Here is a 7,337-nt window from a genome sequence, read left to right as displayed (position 1 = left end):
AAGGTTCTACAATCTGAGGTACGGGATCTCAAGATAAATCCTGAGGACATTTCACTGACCTTCTCAGACCAAGAAGCTACAACTCTTGTTGCATACATCCTGCTTTACCTTGGTCTTAACCATTCAGTAGAAAAGTATGAAGACGAAATATAGGAAATAAAGCCATGCTGGTATATTGAGCTGTGGGGGACTCAGGTCAATAATTTCTGACCTTGCCAGTTAAACAGAAGACCCAATGCTATTATGGGCTACTGGACTCTTTTGGAATATTTTGCTGAGTTTACACACCTATAATATTCAATAACGGAACTTAGAAAAAATGGGGTATACCGATGAATGTCCATTTTGTATTTGTGTATTCCAAGTGGTTAGGATAGATATATAGTTGCATTCTCTTAATGAATAGAATTAGATTTGTTCTAATTCTATTCATTAAGAATAGAACAGCATTAGATTTGTTCTAATGGTGTTTGTAAATAGGATCACAAGTCCACTTCTTGTACAGCAATTAACCACTAAGAAGAATATATGCAGTGTATTATTTGTTGAAACTGTACTTCCGATTGAATTTGAAACTGTCTCATTGCTATCTGTTTATCAATAAAACTTTGAAAAAAAAAAATAAAAAAAAAGAAAAAAAAATAATGGAGACCCCAGAAAGCTGGAATAGCCAGGAATGTAAAATGTCTGAGGAAAGTCACAAGAAATGACCAGTCACCCCAAGAGAAAAGCTATGAGAGCTGTAACCACTAGCCACACTGCAGGAGCAAGACCACCCTGTTTGGCATTCCCATCTTTGTCCTGAATCTCAGACACAGGACAGATTTATTTTTTTCTTTGCTGGGTTTCAATCCTGCTTTGGTCCCATTCATTTCTATCTCCCTATTCTTCCCTTTTGGAATGGGAAAGTTTACCCTGTGCCATTGTAGGTGAGAAGTAGCTGTTTTTATTTTTTAAATTTTTTTGCATTCAGTAAGGGTCTACAGGGTCTCACTACACAGATGAGACTCATAATGATCCTCCTGTTTTCAGCCTTCTAAGTGCTGGAATTATAGGCACATGCCACCACGCCCAGTCTCTGTCACCATCTCCGGTGCTGAGCTGAGCATGGAGTCTGGACATGGTGATGCACGCCTGTAATCCCAGTGCTGGGGAGGCTGAAAACAGGTGGATCATTAAGAGTTCAAGCTGCATAGTGAGACCCTGTACTGAATATATTAAAAATAAATAGAGAAAGAAAGAAGAAAGCTTAGAACGTCATTATTTGGGTACTTTACTTTGTGGGTTATTGTCAATTCATTAACTTTATTTCATCTTTGCTAACTAGAATCTCAAAAAATTAGCATTTAATACTTGTATTTTCCCTTTGTTAATTTTTATTATTTAAAAAACTTCTGTAATATTAGATTTGTGTAAAGGTGAGTATAAGTAATTGTTTCTGGCATAATGATCTTTTCTACTTACAAAAAAAGAAACCTACATAAATAAAAGATGTAGTAATGGATACATCTTGAGAAAGGAAGCTTTGAGTCTTTTTTTTTTTTTTTTTTTTTTTTTTTAATTTAGTACAGAGTCTACAGGGTTTCACTATGTAGATCCGACTCACACTGCTCCTGTTTTCAGCCTTCCAAGTGCTGGGATTACAGGCATGCGCCACCACACCCAGTCTCTCTCAGTGTGCCCTGGGGGTGGGGCTGGCCCAGCATGCCAGGGATCAAACCCCGGCCGCCTAAGCATGCACCTTAGTCTGCTGAGCTATCTGGCTGGCCCACAACAGTAGCTTCTTAATTTTTTTTTAACTGGATTTATCAAGGTGTCATGACTATCCTCCTAAAGCAGCTGGTTTATTTTTTTGCACTTTAGGGAAGGGACTACAGGGTATTTAGGGTCTCACTACCAGATGGGACTCCTAGTGATTTGCCTGTTTACAGCCTCCCAAGGCTGGGAGTGCTGGGATTACAGGTGCAAGCCACCACACCCAGTCTCAATGGCAGTCCCAGTACGCCCCCGGGGGTGGGGCCAGCACAGCAGTTTGTAGGTGCTTTACTCCACTCAGCTATTTGGCCGCCTGGTTGAGCAAGTTCTTAAAGGTTACCTTGTGAATATCCACAATATTAATACATTATGTGCAGCCACTGCTGCAGATCATATCTGATTTTTATCTCAATCTAAATTTGGTTTCTGATGAGATTTCCTTTCCATTACAAAAAGAAGTAAAAAGAAAAAAAACTTAAGTCAAAATGTTTTCTTGTAGCAACACTGGAGAGACCATAACCTTTTCTTTGGTATCTCAAGGTCCTATGTCCCACCTGCCTCATATGGTTTGGAGGAAATGGGAAGGTTTGACAGGTCTCAGGCTTATTTAAAAGTTATTAAACACATGAACACCCAAAGACTTCAGTCAGCATCTGTTCTAGGATGGTATCTAATCCATTATGGTGAAGTAAGAGTCCATAGATAACATACTAAAAACAAAGAAGTTAATTTCTGAGTAGTCGTGTCCATGGGATGATTCGCTTCAGTTCAATAACTGGATGCTGCACTTTAGCATTTGGAGTTAATTAATCTCCCCAAAAGACTGTGCTACCCTGCATTATCTTGGAGTCAGGGTCCATCACAGGTCCTGTCAGTTTTGCAGTTTATATAAGTTAGTGAGCTTCACAGGAAAAAAAGCAGTTATTAGGATAAGAATTTTTGAGGAGAGTATTTTTGGTGAGAAATCAAATGTTAGAAACTTTTAAAAGCTGCCCAAAACACACAACAGAATCTATATAAAACTTTTTAAATAATATGTATTTGGTACAGGGTCTCACCACACAGCTGACTCGTAATGATCCTGTTTTCAGCCTCCCCAGCACTGATTACAGGCGTGTACCACCACACCTGGTTTAAACATTATTTTTTAGCTGTATAACCTCTGAATTTTTATCTTTTTTTTTGTGGTACCAGGGATTGAACTTAGGACTTGCCAGGCAGGTGCTTATTCTACTGAGTTATCTCCCCAGCCCTCAATTTTTATCTTGGTAACTTTGCAATATACTATTTCTAAAGAGGTCATAATGACAAACAATTTACGAAATTTGTTGAAACACTGAGTTACTAAACATACTTTCAGCTTCACAACTTATCAGTAATGAGATATGCTATGTTAAATGGATAACACATGACTTTGAGTTGTACTTCTACAGGCTTACAGCCCTATATCTATGGACATTTTGACAAATATCACACAAAATTATAAAAAAAAGAAGAAAAAGACCATGCATTGATAACCACATAATATTACATGTATTCCTACAGAACACGAGTTTGCCTAGATATTAATAAAAATGAATTTGCCTTTCTAAAAGCATTATTCATTTTTAGGGAAGGGTCTACAGGATGTTCAGGGTCTCACTACTAGATCAGACTCATAGTGATCCACGTTTATAGCCTCTCAAGAGCTGGATTACAGGCACGTGCCACAGCGCCCAGTCTGAATTTGTCTTTTGAGATTTCATGTATTTAAGAGTTGAGAGATTTTGTCAGGGACAATTGGCTGCATATATTTCAATCACTGTTACTTCATCATTAGTCATATATTTTAGAACTGGTGCTACAGAACATGTTTGTATCAGATGCATAACTTGACTGTATAGCTTTTCCATGGTTGGACTGATGTGTAGGATTATTCCTGAAACCATGCTTACACAAGAACAGCTAGCATAACCATACCTGAACATTTCTGTGAGTTGTGTATATCCAGATTCCACAAAACATGGAGGTACTCCCAATTTCCTTAGCAGGAACCTCAAAATGCCTGGAACCATTTCAATACTTTCTAACTAGGAAACAGTGACTGAAAGTTAGATGGAGACAGTAGACTTTAGTCAAATACCTTATTTTGTGTATTTTATGAAGACAAGAATTTGCAGCTGCATTACCAGATTTTCTCCTTTGAAGGACCGATCTCACCTATGCAGTCTCTGATGGGCACTGGAGCTGGAGCCAAGTGGTAAATCCATACTCACATACTAACGACAGCAGCACAGTTTGGGACTATGAACCTCCATGATAGTGGCCATCGCCTTAGTGTCAACTCGAGTTATGACCTCAGCACCTGTTTCTCTGCAAATTTTTTCTTCCCTGTCCATCCTAACCTTACACAGCAGTCTCATATTTTTTGAACTTGTCTTCACACTTCCTACATCAAAACCTTAAACATGATGGTAAGTGGCTTAGATGTAGGTGAAAACTCGACTCTAAACAACAGGTATCCTTAAATTTAGAATACCTAGCTTTGCTTACATAGTTGTGGTGGTGCTGATGGAGGAATACTCTCCCCAGAAGTTAGTATGTGCAGTTATACACGCTGGTTGTGAAAGCTGCCATCACCTCTGTTCTGTCATCCAATACAGTACTCACAACATTAGCATGAAAGAAGTTAACGTTTTTAAAGATGCACCAATAAACTCTGAGCAGAAGTAATTTTCCTGAGACTACATAGCTAAGCAGTGAAGTCAAATTCAGCCACTGTCTCATGGCAGCTTAACTGCATCTGTGTGTCAGAATTATGGAAACGCAGCTGCTTGGCTGATCCAAGTCCTCGTGAGGTGGCTAAAACAGAGCTCTCTGGCCACTACTGGTAGGTTTGCCAAATCCTTCTGCCCAGTGCAAAGCCTATCTGGCTGGTTCTCTTCCTTTTCCTGCATCACCTTACATATTAATCTCATATTTTACATTGTCTTCACCGAAAAAGGTGTGCACAGGAGACACTGTTCTATGCCTACCATTAGATTTTAAGCTTGCTTAAAATGTTGACAATATACTACTCAAAACAAAAGTATTTAAAATACCATGAGATGGAATAGATATTTAGGAATTTTTATCATATGCGAACAGTTCTGAGGTATTCATAAAGCTGATTTGGGTTGTGTAGAGAACAGAAAAAGAAGACATCTTGAAGGGTCTATAAATCTGAGATTAAACAGGAGAAAAAGAAAACCCTGTTTTCACGTTTTCCTTCTCACTGGGATTGAGCATTACTATTTTGCTTAGTTTAAAAAAACTAGAATATAACCTTGTTTAGTGAATGCCAGAAAATAGACAAAAATGAATAATCAAAGATTATTATACAAGGCATATTGCTGTACACAGCTCTATCGTGTCCTCCAACAGCAGATGATAGAACACGCAGTAAAGTGCATATAAAACCTTCATCAAGGTGAACCATATTCTATGCCATAAACCAAGTATTAATAAATGCCAACTGATTAGAATGAGACACAGTATATTTTCTGGCCACCATGGATATAAAGAAGAAATTCATAAAAATGTGATACCTAGAAAAAAACCCTCCAAACTAAAATAAATCCACAGGCTGCATATTAAACCACAAGGGATATCAAATTTTATTTTGAAATGTTAATAATATACAAAAAGCAAAACACTGTGGAATGCATGTAATTAAGGCAGTGCTTACAAAAATTAGTATCTTTAAAGGTTTATTAAGAATGAAGAAAAAATAAAAATTAATCATCTAAGTCTCTACCTTAAAAAAGGAAATGAGTAAAGAAAAAGTCTGAATAAGGACTTAAAATAGAAACTTCACTAGCAGCAGAAAACCACTGAAGTTTGTTTTTGATAAACATCTGGCCAGGCTGACTGCCCTTCGAGGTGCCAGCTGTGTGGGTGCAGGGGCTGCACCTTCTGCTTGCATTCGTTTTGCTTTGGCATCACTGCATTCCAAGCATCTGGCACCAAATAAAGGTTCGGCTATGTAAGGAACGGGAACACTGGTCCATTCAGCCTAAAACCTTCGAGTCCTACAGGGCGGATCCTGAGTCTGACATACTAAGTTCTCTGACGCCTTTATTGCTTGACCTATCAAGCACGCACGCACGCACGCAAACACACACACACACACACACACACACACACAAATCAGCACTTACCTATTGTTCATTTTGTAGAAAATGGCTTTTACAATAATAAAAACTATATTAAGCTAACAATAGCATGGCATTTTACTTCTAAGTAACTAACATGTACTATCAGTAATGAAGGTCCAGTAAATACACGCTGGCAAGCCCTCCACATGAACTGAGATCACCTTCCCACCTGGGGACTTACCTGGCCAATGATCCCCAGTATATAATCTGAGGATAAACACTATTGCATTCTATTGTATTATTCACTATTGTATTTCCCTCAAGCATATATTAACTTGTTACATAATAGTATTTTTTTTTTTTTCTGGATTTATGACCATTTTCCCCCAGTACAATTTTGTAGGGTATTTCCCTTCTCGTAGAATGTATACATCTCCAGATTTTTCTGTCACTATGATTGTGATCCTCTTTCAACAAATGGTTTCTGCCAGTGCATGGATCTTCAACATTGTCTCCAGATTTCCCAGCCATTTTGCTAAATTAGCATTTTAACTTAAGACAACTTAAACACAGTACTCCTTTTCCACACGTATATTATTAATCCCATATGTACTTCAAAGATAATTTTTAAAATGACTTAAAAATATATTATCAAACTCCTTTTCTATCAGTAGAGATTTTAACAGAAATTCCTGATGTGTCATTGCTGTCGCTATATCCTCTATGGTATATGAACATTCTTTCTACAGTTGGTAAAAATTTGTGAGAGATGAACATATAATTTTGAAGCTCAATCTATGACCATTTTTAGTTCACCTTTTAATAGAATATAAAACTAATAACCCAATACTGAACAATATTCAGCTATATATGGAAGGAAAGCATTCTGGCACTTTTTCCAACTCTAGGCTTCTTTCTCCCCTTGCTGCATGTCCTTTTTGTATAATCAATGGTCATTCTGCCTTTGAATTTATATTTGCGAACAATGTTACTGAAGGTTAAACTTCCCTCCAAGTGTTTGATTCACAAGCCAGCTGCCTTTAAGTTTCTTCTTAAATGTGTACTGATTCTGATCAATTTTTAGCATTTCTTATAGTTTGGACATTTAAAAACTATATTTATATAATGTATTAATGCCATTTCCTTTTAAAAAGTTTAATGAGTGGGAATGTTCTCTATAAATTTTAATTTTTTAAATTTATTTTGTAAAAACATACAACAAAACCAGAGCTACAGAATATACCTATAAAAGCTGTAGGGGACTCAGGTCAACAATTTCTGACGTTGCCAGTCAAGCAGAAGACCCAATACTATTATGGATTACTGGACTCTTAGAATATTTTGCCAAGTTAATACACCTATAATATTCAAATGACAGAACTAAACAAAAAAAGGAATACAGATGAATGTCCATTTTGTATCTGTGTATTCAAAATGGTTAGGATAGATATATAGTTACATTCTCTT

The sequence above is a fragment of the Octodon degus genome, unplaced genomic scaffold, assembly GCF_000260255.1.
Source record: "Octodon degus isolate 3935 unplaced genomic scaffold, OctDeg1.0 scaffold00014, whole genome shotgun sequence".
In the NCBI taxonomy this organism is placed as follows: Eukaryota; Metazoa; Chordata; class Mammalia; order Rodentia; family Octodontidae; genus Octodon; species Octodon degus.
This window is presented reverse-complemented; position numbering follows the sequence as displayed.